We start from the raw sequence: 22,857 nt of genomic DNA, 5'->3' as shown, positions 1-22,857 counted from the left end.
TTGAGCATACCAGCACATCCACAGGAGCCCTGCCCAGTTGCTATGCCAACCCTGATGGTCCTAGACAGAAGACCATCAAGATCACAAAGAACTTGCATATGGGAGTGGATTCAGCACAGACTGGAACAAAGGACAATAATCAGCTCTTCCCTCTGGGGGCAGGAAACTGCAAACTCCCCTCTGTCACCTGGAAAGTACTCATGGGGAGGGGGAAAGGGGGAACCAGCCAGGTGACAGGACACTCAGGTTACCACCACAACTCCTCCCTCAACCCCTCCTTTCTGTGATGTATGTATGATGTTTCTGGGGGTGGTCTTGATCTACAGGATGGGAATTTCAAAAGTCTTTATAAGACCTTGCACACCATTTTTTTCTGTGTCCTTTCTCTCTCCTGCAAGTGAGGGGAGCACCCTGTTGCAACAGTTCAATAAAGGCCAAGCCTACAGGCTGCTGTTTTGCTCCAAGTTATCCTGGTTGGTGTCTTTGTTTTTGTCCAAGGGAGCCCTCGGATTTTTCCGGTAACACTACGCCCCTGGCTGCAGCCCGCGGCTTTCAGCTGTCTCAGAAAAAGGCAAGCCTCGCTCTTGCCCTTCTGCCTAACTGTGCCCCCACTCAGACTGCTCCTCTTGGTTGTGTGCAGTCATGTCTATGACACAGACTGAAGAAAAACAATAGCTTTTATCCAGTTTTACTTTTTGTGCGTCAAGGTCCCCAGGGCCACTCCAAATAACTCACACATCACACAGAAAATTTGTTTAAGGTTTTTGGCATAATTTTGGCCACAACTTTATTAAAATACAAAAAATGTGAGTGGTTGCTTAGGCATTGGTTGTGACTATCTGCCCCCCAGTGGGGGACAGACTGACATTCCGCAAGCCTGCGGAAGTCAGAAAAGGAGAATACATTTGGGTTTAGCGACGGGGCAGGGAACCTGCCCTCAGCCCTCCCCAAATGCAACCAGGGGCTCTTGCGTGGCCCTAGCCCCTTGACAGGGTTTGGACAAAAGCAATGGGGAGTCCCTGTATTCCTTTAACGGAATCCCTTGCAGCAGCAGCATTAGAGAGGCAGGCACAGCCAATCCTTGCCCCTCAACCAACCAAACCATAAACCAATGCCTAGCCACAACCTTACAAGTTGTGACGATTTGCTACGCAGTAGGCAAAAACCAAATGGCCCCAGCCAACCAGCCAGATGGACAAAATTCCTACCGGGCCCCTGCCCCAAAGCAGACAACCCCATGACAGGCATAGCAAGGTCAAAGCGAACAACCCTAAATATAGGGGGGGGGGGACGGGCAATCCTATGCACGGGGAAAAGAGGAAGCTCTACGCCTCGTGCAGGGAGTTTTAGCATTTCTGGCTGTCAATCAACAAATGGCAACATTAACTTCTTCCCAGCAACAAGGGAAGCCCAATCACAACAGTGGCCAACGATCAATTAGCCCGCCCCACAACTTTGGAGTGTCCTGTCGGCCCCCACCGCAACAAGTGCTCTCCATGAAGGAGAACACACTTTGTCGTTAGTCTTAGCTTCCCCCCTCCAACCCCCCCAACACCATCTATATTTGGAAGTCGCTTAAGCCACACAAACACCTGCAAAAGCTGTTTTGCCAGGAGCAATGGTGGTTAGATGAGCAAGCACATAGAGCGCTCTTTACTTTGATTCTCTCTCCTGACCCCCTTTTGCAGTCTGGGCAAAATCTATACATAGCAACAGAGAAGGGAGGTTCATAATTTCTAGATGTGAAGTGGCGTTAAAGAAAAATAAGAAAGACTATCAGCAAAAGCATGAAAAACATCTCCTGGAAAAGCTTGAAATGTTTTTTAAAATAAGTCTCAATAAATCCAGTAGGACTTATTCCTGGGTACTAGCGCACAAAATGGCCTCCCCTGTCAGTTAGCAAATACGTGACACAACCATGAACATCACTGTGACCTCAGTGGGATCTGGATTACATCGAAAATCGTATTACAACTAAGTGTGTTACTAAAACAAAATCATTTGGGTGGTTTCCCGAGAAGGGAAATGAACAAATGATGATAGCACTTCCTTCAAAACGTTATGTATACCTCTCCTCCTGCGGTATGAATTATGTGTAACGCTTTATCCACTACTATCCCTTTTTGTAGTGAGTCACTGAAAAGAAAAGAAAACTCACCTATGACTTCACATAGCGAGAAAATCCTATTGCAAAAAGAAGGGATATTTTTGTCGTTTCTCCTTAGGCATTTCCTTTAGTTTCCCCAGAAACAAGGATACAATCCAAAGTCAACTAAAGTTGCGGGGTTTTTTTATTTTTTGTTTTAAAAAGTGAGACTGTAATCTGTTTTAAATAGCATTTGAAATACATCCAGGCTGGGACTGAAAATGTGAGCATCAATTCAAAATATAAAAGTTCAAGCTGAAGATCCTCTACTTATTGGCAAAAATGCACTGGGTATTAATAATATGCATTACTCTTCAGCAGGGACGCGGGTGGTGCTGTGGGTTAAACCACAGAGCCTAGGACTTGCTGATCAGAAGGTCGGCGGTTTGAATCCCCGCGACGGGGTGAGCTCCCGTTGCTTGGTCCCTGCTCCTGCCAACCTAGTAGTTCAAAAGCACGCCAGCGCAAGTAGATAAATAGGTACCGCTCCGGCGGGAAGGTAAATGGCATTTCCGTGCGCTGCTCTAGTTCACCAGAACTGGCTTAGTCATGCTGGCCACATGACCCGGAAGCTGTATGCTGGCTCCCTCGGCCAATAAAGCGAGATGAGCACTACAACCCCAGAGTCGGTCATGACTGGACCTAATGGTCAGGGGTCTCTTTACCTTTACCTTACTCTTCAGCATCTTAACGGTTTATTGGAAAGAGAATATCAGAATGGAAGCAAAAAGTTTTGGGGTTTTTTTTAACAAGTTCAGCTCCGTGTTCAGAGATGTGTGCTTCCCTTCTCAGGTACAGGCTACTATGCTCATAGCAAAATCTGGATAAGGGAGGGGGGGTCACACTTGTGAAGAGAAGTTCCTTAGCCCAACCCTAACACACTGCTCATAAGCACCCAGCCTCAGAACCTAGTCTGCATCAAGAGCAGTAGGAGTCCTGGCATCACAGAGAAGCTCAGAGTTTATTGGCAAGGGGTCCCCAGTTTAGATCCAGAAAAGGACTCTTCGTTCGAAAAACGGGATGAGCTCCCCTCCACATGCACTGCTGAGCCAATCAGAGGAGTGCTGCAAGCAGCTGTCACCCATTTGGTCCACCAATCCACCGCCACCCCATCCTGCTAGTTCACCTGGTCGGCCAATCATACCTCATTTGGACGTGTCTAAACCGGGAGCTGTCTGTATTGTGTTTCTATACTAAAGGTAAAGGTAAAGGACCCCTGGACGGTTAAGTCCAAGGTGACTATGGGGTTGCAGCGTTCATCTCGCTTTCTGGCCAAGGGAGCCGGCGTTTGTCCACAAACAGGTTTCCGGGTCATGTGGCCAGCAGGACTAAACCATTTCTGGTGCAACGGAACACCGTGATGGAAACCAGAGCACACGCAAATGCCATTTACCTTCCCACCGCAGCGGTACCTATTTATCTACTTGCACTGGCGTGCTTTCAAAATTCTAGGTTGGCAGGAGATGAGACAGAGCAATGGGAGCTCAACCCATCATGGGGATTCGAACCGCTGACCTTTTGATCAGCAAGCCCAAGAGGCTCAGTGGTTTAGACCATAGCGCCATCTTCATTCTATACTATCCTTTAAGGGGTCCAGGGCAGTGTATCATATGCCACATACTTCAATCTGGTAATCTCTGGTTTATATGACCTTAATTAATCAAAAATAAAATTTGATACAGGTTCATCGTGAAAACACATGTTTTTGGTATAATCTTTGTAAACATTTTAGGGGTGCATTTTAAAAAACCACAGTCGGTGACAAAGCTGTTAGTCAGCCATACCACAAGGTGGCAGCCCTGAGGCCTGTTAACCTCTGTATAGAATTTGACATTGTTCTTAAGCAACCCTTTCATGCAAGCAAGGGCATTACATACAGACCGTGCTTTGGTCGCCTGGTACAAGGAAAGTATTTTGTGCCAAGAACAGGGAGTTAAGATAAGGCCCCACCAAAAACATTCCAAAGAGGGTGATGAGATCTTTCCTTTGGTTTATGTTTGGTTTGATCAGTTGTTGGATTCAGCAAATTTACGGAGCAATCGTTTGCCTCAACTTAGGGGTGTAAATATCCAAGGAATTATGCGAGGTCTGCGCATTTATCATTGCAACCACAAGGGTCGATAATGCAATCGGAGAAGTCTTCACACACAGTCACCAAGGAAAATTTTGGGATAAACTTAACACTATAATTGATGCTGTTATCACTGAACATTGGACGAATGAGCAGCAAGTTTGGGTCAGCCCCTCTTTCATCCTTATAGGTAAAGGTAAAGGGACCCCTGACCATTAGGTCCAGTCGTTGTCGACTCTGGGGTTACGGCGCTCATCTCGCTTTATTGGCCAAGGGAACCGGCACACAGCTTCCAGGTCATGTGGACAGTATGACTAAGCCGCTTCTGGCGAACCAGAGCAGCGCACGGAAATGCCGTTTACCTTCCCGCCGGAGCGGTACCTATTTATCTAGTTGCACTTTGACATGCTTTTGAACTGCTAGGTTGGCAGGAGCAGGGACTGAGCTCAGAGCTGCAAATTTAAGCAAATGAAAATGTGATTTAGTAAAAGTCACCATCTTTTGGATAACCAATATAGAATTTGTCATCTTAAAGAGTCTAAAATGTCCACAAATATGAATAAGTTGGGTGTGATGGCACAATATTAGGCCATGATGAACGCGTCCTCTCAGATCAGCTGTTTATAACAAATGAACTGCCCAGGTATGTACACATTACTGACTTAAAGTGCAGCTAGGTTGTCCTCTCACCTTCCAGTTTTGGATCAAAGCTAGTTTGTGGGGAAACTCTCAGAGCATAGCTTTTTGTAAAAAGTAACAGGATAGATAAAGAATAGATGTAAGATTGGTGTGTACACTTCTTCCCAAACCTGCGGAAGGAGCACCTTGGATGCAGAGTAAGTAAACACCTTCACTTTTTAATTTGCTTGCCTATATAGTTTTTGTGAGGGACGCGGGTGACGCTGTGGGTTAAACCACAGAGCCTAGGACTCGCCGATCAAAAGGTTGGCAGTTCAATTCCCTGTTACGGAGTGAACTCCCATTGCTCAGTCCCTACTCCTGCCAACCTAGCAGTTCGAAAGCACGTCAAAGTGCAAGTAGATAAATAGGTACCGCTCCGGCGGGAACGTAAACGGCATTTCCATGTGCTGCTCTGGTTTGCCAGAAGTGGCTTAGTCATGCTGGCCACATGACCCAGAAGCTGTATGCCGGCTCCCTCGGCCAATAAAGCGAGATGAGTGCCGCAACCCCAGAGTCAGAGTGCAGGGGGTTGGACTCGATGGCCCTTGTGGTCTCTTCCAACTCTATGATTCTATGATTCTATGAGTCAGCCACAACTGGACCTAATGGTCAGCGGTCCCTTTACCCCTTTACCTTACTATAGTTTTTGTGTGCTGTCTTTTTACATTTTTATTATAGCTAGGAGCTTCAAAAGTAAGCAGCCCAGGCACCTCTGGACCTCAGAAAGGGTCCGCAAGTAAGTGCACTTTTCGTGACTGACACAATGCATCGTCCAAAGTTTTTCCCATTCGCTGGAGTGAAGCATCCCCTCTGCTGGAAATGCATGTTAACAATAATTCAGAGCAGCTCTGTGCTAGGTATCCTCCCAGCCCATAGATAATGGGTGATGAAGCTTAGCTATGCCCTGATATCTGTTATGACAGAATATGGATAAAATGTATTAAATGGCACAGGGAGAACTTGGCACCAGACTGCTGTAGCTTTCAGTAGCCGTTGTGTGCTTATCATAATGTGTAGTTTTTGGGGGGAATTATAGGGACAGAACTACCTAAACTGTATAGAAATTTATTCATGTAGGCTACTACAGCAGCAAGAATGTTACTTGCCCTAAAACGTAAAGAAGCAGAAGTCCCAGTAGTGGAAGAATAGATAGAAAAACTTACGGAATATTCAGAAATGGCGAAACTTACCGGAAGAATAAGAAATCAAGATAACAAACTTCTTATAAAAGAATGGAAATGGTTTATTGAATATTTGCAGATCAATTGGAAACAGATTAAAATATTTGCAGGATTATTGTAATAATCTGCAGTTTTATAAGAGTATATGTTTAGAGTAGATAATCAAATGAGTAAGTTAAATGAATTTGGATATGTAGAAGATATTAAAAAATAAATTTAAGGAACTGCAGAAATGTTAAATTGATTGTAAAACTAATGAAAATGTATAAATTTGAAAAATATAAATATTTTTTTAAAATAATAATAATGATGATGATGTGTAGATCTGTCCTCAGTCAACACTTTCCTAAACTAAAAGTAATACCCTTGGTCTTTCCTAGAGACCTAAATCTTGTTGTTCTTCACTCAATAGCCACCATACCCCACCAGCTTGCTTAGGCGTTTCTTGAACTGTGGTAACCGGAAGGAAATACAGTTAAGATGCAAATATCTGATAAGTGCTAAGGTCACTGGTAGGATTACTTCCTATGTCTCCTGAAATTCCCCTAGTCATGCCACCCAGAGTATTATTCATGGCCTTTTGCAATGGCACTAAAGTGCTGACTCAACTTACCATAATGCATGACTCTCAAGGTTTTCTTTGCCTTCTAGATCCATGGTTGAATACCCTAGCAGTCCCTTAGTGCATGATTTTGTACTTCTCTTTGATGGTGTACCGTTTCATAGTAAAATATAAGCATAAAACCAGAACAGTAGCAAAATAATAATGATTTAATAAAATTAGAAAATAAAATGATTCAGATAATAACAGCAACCAAGTAGTCCAAATGTGCTCTAAACTGAAATGTATTGATGATTAAAAAATGAAATGATACTATACAGAGTTGTTTCTGGTGCCTGTAACAAACTACCCTGCACTGATTCCTATTAAATTTCAGAGACCCCTTAAACCTTGCTCATGTCCTTTTCCTTTCAAATGAAAGTTTTCTGGAGGTATGAATTTTTTTAAAATAGTGAGTGGTTAACACATCTGCATCTTAATTACTCCATTAGTTTAAGTGACCTATTGTGTTATTAAATGGGTTTGTACAGTGTTGGTGTCTTGTAGACACAGTGTTTCATTCCTCCCATACAGTGGTGCCTTGGGTTAAGTACTTAATTTGTTCTGGAGGTCCGTTCTTAACCTGAAACTGTTCTTAAGCTGAAGCACCACTTTAGCTAATGGGGCCTCCTGCTGCCACTGCGCCGCTGGAGCACGATTTCTGTTCTTATCCTGAAGCAAAGTTCTTAAACTGAAGCATTATTTCTGGGTTAGTGAAGTCTGTAACCTGAAGCGTATGTAACCTGAAGCGTATGTAACCTGAGGTACCACTGTATTCTACACCTTCACTGTAATGAGATTCAACCGTCCCAATGTTATTTGAATTAAACCCTTCAAATTAATCAATTGATTAATTAACAAAATGAAACCTATATCTGTGTTGGTGGTGAGAATTGAGGCACTACAGAACAATCAGAAGCCTGACTGCAGGATACTATTACATGCAGTGTGATGTGACATAGATGTGAAATGTTTTTACGGCCCTCTGTGGTCAATTTTATGCTTTCAAAAGCCTACAAGGGTAAGTCAATTTCATGTTTCGAGTGTGTGTATCTTCTGATGATGACTTAGATCTTGAACATTCTTTGCTAGTCTTCCCTGCCCCCTTCCTTCAAAGCAAATTGAATTCTTAACAAAGGAAAAGGAAGACCAAGACAGCCATGATGGAAAAACTGACTGCTGTTACATAACCACTTCCTCCCTCCCTTTTACTGCAATCATGTGCCTAATTATTTCCTTTACTTAAGATAGTTAAGCAAAAGGGCTGCTATTCGGCAAATGCTAACATTCTTGAATATGGTATGCAAGAAAATGGCAGTAACAGTAGGCCGAAAATCTGTTAAACCCTATTTTATCGTCTTAAATGTGAATGGAGATTAAATATGAACAGACATCAAGATTTGTTAATCTATTAAGTTTCTATCCTGTACATGATCCTCCCCATGTTATCCTCATGGCTGTGTGGCAGACTGAGAAACAGTGGTACTTCCAAGGTTGCCCTGTGGGGTTCATGCTTGCAGACAAGAAGGGGCTACAGAAAGTAATTCTGTATTGGGTCCGAAGGCAGAAAGGGGCCAGACTTTGAGCTCCATTTTTTATTTTAAAAATGTAAGTTTCCAGCTCCTATAGAACAAAAATTATGAAGCAAAATGTGTTGGCACCATTTGATGAAATTGCTTTATGAAATACGAGTACCTTTCAGTGTGTTTAGCCAATGATTAATGTCACAGGTATGACTGATGGGTTCTATGGAGAAATTTAGAGTTGCACACATTTCAGGGATGCTAATGCCCTTGAAGGAACGCAGGTGACGCTGTGGGATAAACCACAGAGCCTAGGACTTGCCAATCAGAAGGTCGGTGGTTCGAATCCCCGTGACAGGGTGAGCTCCCGTTGCTTGGTCCCAGCTCCTGCCAACCTAGCAGTTCGAAAGCATGTCAAAGTGCAAGCAGATAAATAGGTACTGCTCTGGCAGGAAGGTAAACAGCGTTTCCGTGCGGTGCTCTGGTTCGCCAGAAGCGGCTTAGTCATGCTGGCCACATGACCCAGAAGCTGTATGCCAGCTCCCTCGGCCAATAAAGCAAGATGAGTGCTGCAACCCCAGAGTCGGTCACGACTGGACCTAATGGTCAGGGGTCCCTTTACCTTTAATGTCCTTTAATGTCCCTTCTCTAGACAATCAATGTAGAGGACCTGCTTCATTTTTCATCTGTTTGGGTCTTCCTTGCTGCATGTTATTTTCTCTAGACTTGGCGTGGAGAAAGAACTGCCTGGTTTGCTTTGAAGGGACTTTGTGGCTCATTCTGAAGCTGTTGTTTGTTTTGTTTTTCTGTTCCCTGTTAGAGATGTGATCATTACCCAGAGAAAATAAATCGAGCAATCCAAGGTTTTGTTGCCCAGTATACAACCTACAGGGACAGCGGGTGGCGCTGTGGTCTAAACCAGAGAGCCTAGGGCTTGCTGATCAGAAGGTCGGTGGTTTGAATCCCCGCGATGGGGTGAGCTCTCATTGCTCGGTCCCTGCTCCTGCCAACCTAGCAGTTAGAAAGCACATCAAAGTACAAATAGATAAATAGGTACCGCTCCGGCGGGAAGGTAAACAGTGTTTCCATGTGCTGCTCTGGTTCGCCAGAAGGGGCTTAGTCATGCTGGCCACATGACCCAGAAGCTGTCTGCGGACAAACGCCGGCTCCCTTGGCCTATAGAGCGAGATGAGAGCGCAACCTCAGAGTCGTCCGCGACTGGCCCTAGCTGTCAAGGGTAAAGGTAAAGATAAAGGGACCCCTGACCATTAGGTCCAGTCGTGACCGACTCTGGGGTTGCGGCGTTCATCTCACTTTATTGGCCAAGGGAGCCGGCATACAGCTTCCGGGTCATATGGACAGCATGACTAAGCCGCTTCTGGCGAACCAGAGCAGTGCATGGAAACGCCGTTTACCTTCCCGCTGGAGTGGTACCTATTTATCTACTTGCACTTTGACATGCTTTCGAACTGCTAGGTTGGCATGAGCAGGGACTGAGCAACAGGAGCTCACCCCGTTGTGGGGATTCAAACCGCCGCCCTTCTGATCGGCAAGTCCTAGGCTCTGTGGTTTAACTGACAGCGCCACCCGCGTCCCGACTGTCAGGGGTACCTTTACCTTTATACAACCTACACTATACAAATAGCGGGAGTGATCCTGAACTTGCCACGATGGGACAACTCTGCTTTCCAAGCCCACACATACATAAGATCTCAAAAGAAAAGCAAGCAGGAAGGGATATCCCCATTATTTGTTGTGCTTTCTATAACACTTCCCTTTTATCTGAAACAAGATTCTCATGCAGCCACCCACAAATACCACAATTTGGAACAACATGTTCATGTAAAACAAAGCGTTTGTTCTGCTCCATTAAAGCACTGCCAATCCAGTGTTTTGGTTCCTCGTTAGAGGAAACGAAACATGTGAACTGTGTAGATCTTTCTTTTTTAAAAAAACAAAACAAAACACCTTCCTCCAAATAGCTCAGGTCAGCAGCTTTTCGGGTGTCTTTCACAGAAACAAACCTTTCCATGACGGACTGCTATTTTATAATGTTTTGTGTGGCCATTGTCGCTCACCCAGGCGTAAGGTGCTTTTTTTTCATATCCCCAGTTATGCATTTGGGGTGGCTGGTGGGGAGGTAGCCGTTGACTTTCCAGGCAGGTCTGTGTCATTCCTGTGCAGCGAGAGTTTATTCCGAATAGATCCATCACTACCTGCAAACTGTTTCTGTGCATTTTTACTCAGAAGTAAGTCCCGGTTTGTTCAAAGGTGCTGACTCCATGAAGAGCGATCCCATGCTAAGAGGACCAGGAGGGAGCTGCTGGAATGAACAGCCAAGCCAGGGGAGAAGTGAGGGCAGAGTAGCTTTCTTGTGCATTCCTGATTTTTTTTCACAGGCTTTTGTTTGTTTTGTTTGCTTCTTTTAATCGTTATTCTCCAATTGTTTGTCATGGGTGTGTGTGTGATATTTTCTATGGTCGCTCGGCATGCCACCAGTCAGCTTTTTTTGTTTTTGTTTTTTTGCTTAGGAAGGCTTTCTTTAAGGTGTAATACAGAAATTTATGAAATATCAGCTTTATATCAGCTGAAATTGGGTTTTGTTTTTGCTTTTTAAGTTTGTAGAATTGATTTTATTGACTCCCAGTACGTTTCCGAGCACAATTCAAAGTGTTGGTGCTGACCTTTAAAGCCCTAAACGGCCTTGGCCCAGTATACCTGAAGGAGCATCTCCACCCCCATCATTCTGCCTGGATACTGAGGTCCAGCTCCAAGGGCCTTCTGGCGGTTCCCTCGCTGCGAGAAGTGAAGCTACAGGGAGCCAGGCAGAGGGCCTTCTCGGTGGTGGCACCCGCCCTGTGGAATGCCCTCCCATCAGATGTGAAAGAAATAAACAATTATCTGACGTTTAGAAGACAACTGAAGGCAGCCCTGTTTAGGGAAGTTTTTAATGTCTTGTGTTTTAATGTATTTTTAATCTTTTGTTAGAAGCCACCATAAATGGCTGGGGAAACCCAGCCAGATGGGAGGGGTATAAATAAGTTGTTGTTGTTGTTGTTTATTGTTTTTAGAACTTGTGTTCTGTACTCATAAACAAACTGGGAAACAGCTTAGATAATAAAGAATCCATGTTGTTTATATCCTGAGCTTAGTTTCAGGAAGTTGCTGCATCCAGCTGAAGTTTCATAAATTCAGCCCTCCCTCTCAGTGCTTTGCAGCAATCAGGTTACCAGAGCATGCAAGAAAACAGCCAAACCTCTGAATGTGAATTTGCATTTATTAAGCATTCGTCTTGATTTGTTTGTGCAATGTATTCAGGGAGGTTGTACATCACTGACTCTTGACTGGGCTTTCATTCTGATTTATTTCCAAGGATGTTATAGGATGTTGAAACAGGCAGTTCTTTCACACTTCCCACTGTGTTTCCAAAAAGGCCTATTTGTTTTGAAAATGGGTTTGTTGCGCAAAAGCACCAAAACCACTTCAACTGCACGACCTGAATTTGTTTGTGCTTGAATCCTACCTGCAAAATAGCAACAGCCTATCTGACTGGAGCTTTAACTTGTCATGAACATCTTTGCCTTATCAGGATGGTAGCAATCTTCTCCATTCAGTTCACGACTGATCTCTGGCAGGTCATTCACCCACACAATTGCACAATTGCATAACCTCAGGCTATCCCGAGGCTAAAGAAAAGGCAAAATGAAACTGGGTGTCATCAGACAGAGATGACAGCATGCTCCAAAACTTTGAAGTATGGATAAAGAAGACAGAGGAGTGGAAATCACTTGTGGTAGCCCTAAAATGGAGAACGAGCAAGGTCCCAACTAAAGAAGAATGGCAACTTAAGCTGACGGTATATTTGCAGCTTGCAGACTTAACATACAGAATAAGAGAACAAGAAGAACGTATGTTTAGAGAAGATTGGGAAATGTTTCTTGAATATATGGGGGGAAATTGTGTACACTTGAAAACGTTGGCAGCATTAAGATAAATTCAACAGTGTGAATAAGTTTTGATGAATGTAATAATGGACTACTGAATGGTGTAGTTTATGTAAAATAGGCAGGGATTTATGATATGCAAAATGAACCATGGAAAGAGAAGAAAGGAAATCATTATCATTGATATTTGAAGGATTTTTAAATGAGTATTCTAAATTGTAAAACAGAATATATTTTATATATAATTACATTTTCTGTTTTACAATTTAGAATACTCATTTAAACATCCTTCAAATATCAATGATTTCCTTGATTCTAAATTGTAAAACATAAAATTATATCTATATACACAAACATTTTCTGTTTTACCATTTAGAATAATTTAAACATTGTGTGTGTGTGTGTGTGTGTGTGTGTGTGAAACCACTTGTGATGGAGCTATATTGCCTATTTGCAATATAGCAAGCAAGTTCTTGTCTTCTACTACCTCCAAAGTTGAAACTAAGAGGGTTACTGTATGTGGGTTTGAGACTACCTGGTTAAACTAGTTTCATTTTAAAGTGGGTGATGTTCCATCTCACTGCGAAAGAATTGAAAGCCACACATGACTCTGATTAGATTTGTCTGTCATACATGACCCGTTCCCTTGGAATTTTAAGTACTTGTTGCTTATTGTTCAAGAAAGCTGATAGTGGTTGGCTGCATGTTAGAGATTCAAATAGGACAGAACCGATAGAAGGAACACTCACCTCCCTATAAGGGAAAGCCACAATAGCAGTCCGTTGCCTAACTTTGCTTCGGGTCTGCTGCTTACATCACTCTCTGTTTTCTGACAAAGGAGTAAACAAAGGAACATCATCATGAGTTGTCATTGAATAAAAGGTCAAAGGAAGGCTGGAAACACTAACCATTTAAGGTCACACTGATTTATATTTTTAGTAACCACCAAATTCAAAACTCTTTTTTTTTTAAACCAAGATTCTAGAATTCAAAGGATCTCACAACTTTGAAATGTGCCTAAATTTTCAAACATGAAATGTAAATGGAGGATTTTACCTCAATATTCAGAATTTGATTTTTGATTGGTCATTATGGTTTGATTTTTTTTATTTTGGCTAGTATCAAATGAAAAATGCCATAACAGAAGGCAGCCGTGTTTAAGGAAGATTTAAATGTTTGCTATTTTATCACATTTTTATTCTGTTGGGGGCCACCCAGAGTGGCTGGGGAAACCCAGGCAGATGGGCGGGGTATAAATATATTATTATATTATATTATATTATATTATATTATATTATATTATATTATATTATATTATATTATATTATATTATATTATATTATATTATATTATATTATATGGCTTTAAATGCCATTGCATGGAAACAATCAAATAAGGTGCACTGCTAAATACTATTTGATGCCAGCTTATCTGCCCTTAAATACTAAATACCATTGCATGCCAACTGATAAATAAATAACAGTAGTGAATGCTCAGAGTACTTGATATAAAAATCTGTGATAGTGAATTTGGAGGGGAGATTCACCTCAGCTCTACTCCTGAAGTATATGAGCCAAGCAAGAAGTGTGTGCTTTTATAGGGAAATAGGCTGGCTACTTTTATATCAGACTAGTGGGGAGTGCCTGGCACTGCCCAGAATTTGTAGAAACAACAATAATAATAATAATAATAATAATAATAATAATAATAATAATAATAATAATAATAATAATAATGTGATTTTTTCAATAGTGCAATTTGTGAGTTTGGACCTGCGACACCAAAAATGGATGACGCCATTCCAAAGTGACATTTCGGTCTGCTATCTTGAATCACAATGGCACCCGGCACCCAAACCTCAATGAAAAAAACCACTCCGACCCCAGTAAACCTCAAGCTGAGTTTGGAAACGCTATCTCAAGATGCAGTGAAACCTACTGTGTGCCAATAAAGTCACACCAAAGTTGCATTTCAGAGCACCATCTTGATTCAAACTGGCACCCAGCGTCTGAGTGGGGGCAAAGTCTGCTGCCCCACCTTGGGAACTCTTGTGGTGAGTTTTTTTTTTAATGTTATCTCAAGAGATGGTTGAACCTATGCAAAACAAACAAACAAAAAAAGCCCATGTCTGGCATTCCAATCCAAAAAGAGATTTCTCTCTTTCTCCGTGTCCTCAGAGAAGGAAATCTGATATTGCCTATAGGATGCCCTCCTGAGGGACACGGGTGGCGCTGTGGGTTGGACCACAGAGCCTAGGACTTGCCAATCAGAAGGTCAGTGGTTCGAATCCCCGTGACGGGGTGAGCTCCCGTTGCTCGGTCCCTGCTCCTGCCAACCTAGCAGTTTGAAAGCACATCAAAGTGCAAGTAGATAAATAGGTACCGCTCTGGCAGGAAGGTAAACTGTGTTTCTGTGCGCTGCTGTGGTTTCGCCAGAAACGCTTAGTCATGCTGGCCACATGACCTGGAAGCTGTACGCCGGCTCCCTCGGCCAATAAAGCGAGATGAGCACCGCAACCCCAGAGTCGGTCACGACTGGACCTAATGGTCAGGGGTCCTTTACCTAAGGGACCATAAGGTTAAAAGGTAAAGTTAAAGGACCCCTGGACGGTTAAGTCCAGTCAAAGGAGACTATGAGGTTGCGGCGCTCATCTCGCTTTCAGGCCAAAGGAGCTGGCGTTTGTCCACAGACAGTTTTCTGGGTCATGTGCCCAGCAGGACTAAACTGCTTCTGGTGCAGGCAGGACCATGACATGTGCCAGAGCGCCCGGAAACGCTGTGTGTACCTTCCCACCACAGCAATACCTATTTATCTACTTGCACTGGTGTGCTTTCGAACTGCTAGGTTGGCAGGAGCTGGGGCAGAGGAACGGGAGCTCACTCCGTCGAGGGGATTTGAACCGCAGACCTTCCAATCGGCAAGCCCAAGAGGCTCTGTGGTTTAGACCACAGGGCCATAAGATGGCAGATTAATAGTTAATTTTTGTATGCCATATTATTGCTTCCAGAAACAAAATAGGCAGACAAAATCGTAATGAAAAGCATATATAAATGGAAGTGTCAGTCCTGCCAGTAACTATGTAATAGTCAAATTTACTGGGATAGTATTACAGTACAGTGGTACCTTGGGTTAAGTACTTAATTTGTTCTGGAGGTCCGTTCTTAACCTGAAACTGTTCTTAACCTGAAGCGCCACTTAAGCTAATGGGGCCTCCTGCTGCTGCTGCGCCGTCGGAGCCCGATTTCTGTTCTTATCCTGAAGCACCATTTCTAGGTTAGTGGAGTGTGTAACCTGAAGCGTATGTAACCCAAGGTACCACTGTAATGGTTTTCAGTTGATATCTCTCCCCTCCCCATATCAACATAATTTTCCTGCTGATATAAAATGTGACCGCTTTTGCTGCCGCAATGTGTGAAATATGTCAACCATTTGCTTGTTGATCTCATTTGTATCTTTAGATGTAATAAAAAAACCAGCTTCCATTCCAGCGGCAGCTGGAGCTGTAATTAGTGTATTCCAAATCTCCCTGAACACGGTTGTAAAGTAATCCATAAATAGCAAGCCTGGTGATTATATCTTTATTAGAAATGCCTCCAGAGAATTTGTTGAATCTGGCAAGGCACGTCCAAGGAATGCAAAATAAACAAAGCAAAAAACAAAATACTACTGCACCAATAAAAATGGCCTGACTGATTTGCTCTAAATGCTTTCATGGAAGCTTTTTTTAAACTAGGAAGTATTATTAGAACACCTCAAGGAAGGAATGCTTTTTACCCACACCTATTTTTTATGGCCAAGACCCAAACCTGCTTCAGTTTCACTTCTTTATGTTCTCTGTGGGTTATCATTTATCAAAATCCAGTCAATATTAAACATTCCAAACTCGGTTGCGTTTCAAATATATCAGCTTTGTGTGGATGATGCTAATGGTTAGAGTTAGAGTTGCAAACTTTGAAGAATTTAGATGACAGTCCTAAAGTTTGCTGTGGTGTGTGTGTGTATCTCTGTGTGTTTTAAAGCAATTTCACCCATCATTTCCAGTACCCTGCTGGACGCTAAACAGGTGAAGGAATGCTCTTGCTCTCTTCCATCTTTCTCTCGCTTTCTAAAAACACAATTTTCCTACCATTGTTCTCAAACTGAATGAAACAAACAGATGTCAGGGGCTGGACTGAGGAGACATGGTGGGAACCGGCCAGTGCCAGATTTACGTATAAGCTAAACAAGCTATAGCTTAGGGCCCCACTCTCTTGGTACTCCCAAAAAAATTTAAAGAAAAAAAAAACATTTTCAAAATATAAGATGAAAAACAAATAAAATAAAACCTACAAACAGCAACAGTGTTTTGTGTTGTGTAGGCTCCTATTTGTTATGTGCAAATGGCTTTAGAGACCTATTAGGTCCATAAATTACCATATAGCAAATATTCAACTCAAAAAACAGCGACAATTTGTTGTTGACAAAGGACAGCTGGACATATAAAGGTCCCCATTACCTTCACAAGCTTAGGGCCTCATCAAACTTAAATCCGGCCCTGGAACCGGCCCCCCTCTTCCTGCACCTTCCAGAGAAGAGAAGGACAATATAGATTTAGAATAGTGGTTTGCAGAAGGTAATAGTTCAGAGGCTGCAGAGGGGAGAAACTAGCCTTGAGAGTACTGTGGTACCTGGGGTTAAGTACTTAATTCGTTCCGGAGGTCCGTTCTTAACCACTTTAACTAATGGGGCCTCCTGCTGCTGCCGCGCCGCCGGAGCACGATTTCTGTTCTCATCCTAAAGCAAAGTTCTTAACCCGAGCTGCTATTTCTGGGTTAGCAGAGTCTGTAACCTGAAGCGTATGTAACCTGAAGCGTCTGCAACCCAAGGTACCACTCTAATAGAACAAAAAACTCAGAGGCAGATAGTACCTTCCACTGCCTCCCGCAATTTGGTCAAACTCATGCTGGTAGCTTCGAGAACACTGTCCAACCATCTTGTCCTCTGTCGTCCCCTCCTTGTCCAGTCTAAATTTGGCAGACCTTTGCAGGTCTTAAACTAGAAAGTTTCTTTCAGCCACGTATATTTGTAGAAAGGAGGGCAGGAAAATATACGGTACATATTTTTCAGACTTGTTCACAATAGAGTACTCACTTTATATTTATTTTGAAAAAGTGCTTTTCCTATCCTTTACTTCTATGACAGCAATGTTAGGCAAGCACGGGTGGATCTCCAAATATTTTCTCTACAAAGGAGATGGCCTTCAGCTGCTGTATTTTATGGCAAAGCCAAAGGAACATCACCATTTGCATGCATTTTAATGTCTGGGATTACTATATGTTTACAGTTGTAAAAGTCATTTGAATTATCCACCAGTGATCAAGTACTGGCATTTCAGACGAAAGGGAAAATATTTCTCAGATGGTTCCTGGTGAACATTTGCTCTAAAATTCTTTCCAGTGTGTGTGGGTGACTTTATCCATGCAAACATAGATATAATCCCCTCTCTTCCCTGCCAAACATTGTAGGGCATGGAGCCTTTGCTTCACTTCTGCTCTACAGTCAGTCACCTGGTTGCACCTGTGGTGTTGTTTTTTTTAGGGTAAACTTTCACTAAGCTTGTGTTTTAATTCATGTTGCCTGCTTAGGGAATAATTGAAATAATTGGAAAACACGTTATACATATAGCCTGAAAAACTACCCTGCACAGAAATGAATGTGGCTCAATTGTACAGCACATGTTTAACTCAGTTGGTTAGAGTGTGATGTTGATAATGTCAGGAGCTCATCCTACACTCGAGTAGGACCCTGGCAGAGACACATGCCCAACTGGCATGTTCTCTCCCTCCTGGTCGATCGTTCGGGAGCTTTAAAAGCTTTCTTCTGCCCAAACGTCACAGCGACCAATGCCAACAGACATCGGCACACTTAGGGATCCACAGAGTCCTCACAGCTTGCATAACAGACCTCAGCAACTCAGCATTTTGACTAATCTACTTTATTTACATATAAACACACACGGAGCACTGCAACATGGCTCCCTCTCTCTCTAGCATCAGACAGCAAACACAAAAAGAGCAAAGGACAATAGTCCCACTTCACAGAACACAGTAACACAAACATCTTGTCTCCGTCACTTCCCACTCTGTGGAGTCAAAACATATACCGTCATGTGATAGACAACAATCCCATGACTGCAATCATGGAGCAGGAATTCTAACAGATAATGCCAAGGTTGCAGGTTCAATCCCTGTATGGGACAGCTGCATATTCCTGCATTGCAATGAGTTGGAATAAATGATCCTCAGGGTCCCTTCCAACGCTACAATTCTATGATTCTGTGAACACATGGAAGGTCCAAACTTCAGTCCTTAGCATCTACAGGCCGGGCTGAGAATGATTCCTATTTGAAACTCTGGAGAGCTGCTGCCAGTCAGAATCGACTAGGTATAAAACCTGTGGCGCACCAAATGTTGTCGGACTACAACTCCCATCATCCCAGGCTGTTGGCCATGCTTCTGGAGCTGATGGGAGTTGGAGACCATTAGCATTTGGAGTGCCATAGGTTTCCCAAGCCTAGACAATACTGAAATAGATTGATCTGACTGTAAGCAACAGCATGTTTCACTCTGCAGTGTCAAAGTATGTCAAACCATATGAAACACAGCACCACTAGGGTTGCCATCTTTTCTTTTAGTGGCCCAGCTCTCATGCCTTTAGCTTGTCTCATGGGGGAAAAGCGGATGAGTCTTTTCCTTAAAAAAACCCAAAAACAAATGGGGAACTCACTTGCTAAATTTCAGCATCTTCTTGTTGTTGTTGTTTGGTTGTTTAGTTGTGTCCAACTCTTCGTGACCAGAGCATGCCAGGCCCTCCTGTCTTCCTCTGCCTCCCACAGTTTGGTCAAACTCATACTGGTAGCTTCGAGAACACTACCCAACCATCTCGTCCTCTGTCATCCCCTTCTCCTTGTGCCCTCCATCTTTCCCAACATCAGGGTCTTTTCCAGGGAGTCTCCTCTTCTCATGAGGTGGCCAAAGTACTGGAGCCTCAGCTTCAGGTTCTGTCCTACCAGTGCGCACTCAGGGCTGATTTCCTTAAGAATGGATAGGTTTGATCTTAGGCTCTTCAAAAGGCACATGGGAATAACTGGTACAATGTCGGGACAGTATGTATCCCCTGATCCTGCTAAGCTGACATAGGGATGCTTATGCAACTGTTTGACTTGCACTGTATAGAAAAGCCAGGTGGGTTTACAAGCTGCAGTGTTGCCACTAAGAAAGCTTTGCTGCAAATCCTACAATGTTTTACATCAGCCAGTGAATGAACCCAAAAGCAAGACCTCCCAGGTTGGAAAATACGTTTCCATCCTCCCAGTCTTATGATAGTTTGCAGAGAGAATAATTATTATTGTAAGGCTATTTTGGGTCTTGTGTAGTATTTGGGGGTGGGGAGTTGAAGCAACAAATAAACGTACTTTGTTCTTACAGCAGTCACATTTCTGAGCTTAATTGCCCTAAGATAATGATCAATGCAGCTATTTCGGTTGCTTCAGTTAGATAATGTCTTAATAACGAGCTTTTCCCACTTCAAAAACGAATTCATAATAGCCTACAGCTGGCAATTTAGAAGAAGCCTCCGAGGCCAAAGGGCAGGGGTTTGAAACAGGCTGTAGCCTGTGGTTGTCATCCTAGATACCCATTATTATGTCTAGCAGAAATGCAACGTAATAAATTTGCACAATTTGTGGCATGCTACTTGCCCCCATGTTTTTGCCACCATTTGTGTGCATGCACTTTGAGTTCCCACTTTCTAGTTTTGGCTCATTTGAGTCTTGATTGTGTTTGCCCACTGTTGTCCACCGGGTCACAGCACTGGTAGGCTAGACTCCACCCCAAACCTACCCACGTGTGCACAACACACACCCCTATTTTCATTTATGGAGGTCAAGGAGGTATATGATTGACTTGTAGGTGGTTGCCTATCTACAGTCTAGGCAAAGGTAAAAGGTAAAGGACCGCTGGATGGTTAAATCCAGTCAAAGGTAAATATGGGGTTGCGGCGCTCGTCTCACTTTCAGGCCGAAGGAGCCGGCGTTTGTACACAGACAGCTTTCCGGGTCATGTGGCCAGCAGGACTAAACTGCTTCTGGCACAACAGAAACACCGTGACGGATCAAGCTCTGGGTCAAACCTCAACTTGAAGTGGTTGCCACTCAGGTGTTGCACATAGTCTTCAATCACAATCTTGATGGTCTCTACTGTTTCCCCACAGAAAACAAAAGTCGGTCAGTCTTTTCATTTCCTAAACAATAAAAGGGTAGAGCACCCCTGGATAGTTTAGTCCAGTCAAAGGAGACTATGGGGTGAGGCACTCATCTCTCTTCAGGCCGAGGGAGCCGGTGTTTGTCCACTGACAGCTTTGTGGGTCATGTGTCCACCAGGACTAAACCACTTCTGGCACTTGTGATGGAAACCAGAATGCATGGAAATGCCATTTGCCTTCCCGCTGCAGTGGTACCTATTTATCTCCTTGCACTGGCGTGCTTTCGAACTGCTAGGTTGGCAGGAGCTGGGACAGAGCAATGGGAGCTCACCTTGTTGCGCAGATTCGAACTGCCAACCTTCCGATTGGCAAGCCCAAGAGGCTCAGTGCCTTAGATCACAGCGCCACCCGCCAGACCCAGAACTACTTTGCAAGGTTGCTGCATTACATGCCTTTAGATTACACCTATTAGATGACAGTACCAGCAACTTTAAAAAGCTAACTAATCCAGTGATCGGTAGCTGAACATAAAATCATATGTCACAGCCACTTGCAGTGTAGAAGAAATAGAAACAGAGTTCAGATTTATTCATCGTGTCCCTGCTCACAAGGAAGGAAATTTTATAAATGTACATGTACACCCATTAGATTAGTATTCATGATCCCCACCTTGGACAGTAGCTCTGACTCCAACCTAATGTGATGGCGCTAGCCAGGTTCAAAGGATCAACACTGAAAGCCATGGAAGGGCTAGATTCAGGTGCAGGCCCTAACTCTGGCCCTGCCAAGAGGACCCTGAGCAGGTATCAGTGAGACTACAACTCTGGCACTCCCAAGGAACTAACCACTGCCTCCTCTAGGACCCTTTCCTGGAATATTGCTGGCACAGGCGAGGAGGAAAGAAATAATGGAGAATAGATGCAGGGCTAGACTCCAGATAAGAAGGCTGGCTTTTTAAGTTCACCTTTCTCAAGGGAAGAGAATGAGATGCGGTAATGTGAACTGAGAAGTATAGAAGGATGCATGTGGGTTTCAGGCACTGTTGGAGCAAGTTGTGTCCAGGGCAGCTGTCTACCATCTCCATCTGGTATGCAGGCAGAGACCATACCTGCCCACAGACTGTCTCGCCAGAGTGGTGCATGCTCTGCTTGGACTACTGCAATGTGCTCTACGTGGGGCTACCTTTGAAAGTGACCTGGAAACTACAATTAATCCAGAATGCGGCAGCTAGACTGGTGACTGGGAGTGGTCGCCGAGACCATATAACACCGGTTCTGAAAGACCTACATTGGCTCCCAGTACGCTTCTGAGCGCAATTCAAAGTGTTGGTTCAAACCTTTAAATCCCTAAACCAAGCTTCCTCAACCTCGGCCCTCCAGATGTTTTGAGACTACAGTTCCCATCATCCCTGACCACTGGTCCTGCTAGCTAGGGATCATGGGAGTTGTAGGCCAAAAACATCTGGAGGGCCAAGCTTGAGGAAGCCTGCCCTAAACGGCCTTGGCCGTTTGCTGTTGTGTTGTGTTGTGTTGTGTTGTGTTGTGAATGTGTTTGTTGTTATGTCGCCCACAGCAAGTGTTGATAACATAAAAACATATGCACAGATCTTGAACTATTCTTCTATGTTTCTATGGGCACCCCACGTCAATTCACTTCCCAGATGCTTTTACACTAATGACATTTTAAGAAGCAGATACACACATGATATGTGGTGTTAAAATAAAAGTTTGCTATGTATAGCATGGAGCTGTGCATAATGTGGTCTTCAATGGCCCATTGGTTTTGCAGTTCTGTCATTCTGATGACCTGCGTGCCAGAAGATGCCCAGGATGTCTGCTGACCTCTCATTCACCCCTAGAGAAGGGAAACCCACCTTGGAAAACCCTACCTCCCAAAATGGCTCTTTCACAATCCATGATCTGAGCATTTCACTCCTTTCCCTAATCTTTTTTTTCACTCTTAAAATAAATAAATAGCCTCATTACTGTTTAAAATAACACCGCGATACTGTTATGTAGCAGCAACAGACTCTGGAATGTTTGATTAATGGGGCTTGTATTCAGCGTTTAGGCACTTGTGCAAATTACAAACTTGTAACTTGATGAATTAATGATTGGCAATGTTGACGTCAATTGCTGCTTGAGAGGGTGGGGTGGGGGGGAATCCAGCCAAGAAATGTAGTGATTCAGGCAGTAATCATGACTTGAGAAAGTAAGGGGAGTTTCTCCTCAGTCTGTAAAGTCTCTAAGAGGTGACATCCTTTCAGTGTGCTGAAACCTATCTAGGGTAGATCTAATTAGTGCACATTCCAATCAGGTGTAATCCAAACAATCCAATGTAAACAATGAAGCATTGCTGGTTCTTAAACTGACACGCTATGGAATGTGTGTTGGCTCCTGTTCTTTGTCTTGGGCTCGCACTTCCAAGAACTGTTCCAGGGAGAACTCGGTTTTTAATGATCTGCAGGAT

The 22,857-nt window shown here is 43.5% G+C and overlaps 1 long non-coding RNA gene across 1 annotated transcript in view; it reads right to left on the bottom strand.

Moving 5' to 3' along the window:
• Positions 1 to 22,857, bottom strand: part of LOC308587150 — a 52,302-nt gene that overhangs the window by 578 nt on the left and 28,867 nt on the right. The window contains exon 3 of the long non-coding RNA XR_014008235.1: positions 12,897 to 12,976. This is a non-coding gene — a long non-coding RNA (uncharacterized lncRNA). The remainder of the gene's footprint in view (positions 1 to 12,896; positions 12,977 to 22,857) is intronic.

This window comes from Podarcis bocagei, assembly GCF_964188305.1.
Source record: "Podarcis bocagei genome assembly, chromosome: 5".
Lineage (NCBI taxonomy): Eukaryota > Metazoa > Chordata > Lepidosauria > Squamata > Lacertidae > Podarcis > Podarcis bocagei.
The sequence above is the reverse complement of the archived record's forward strand: the minus strand, read 5'-3'. Positions and strand labels throughout refer to the sequence as shown.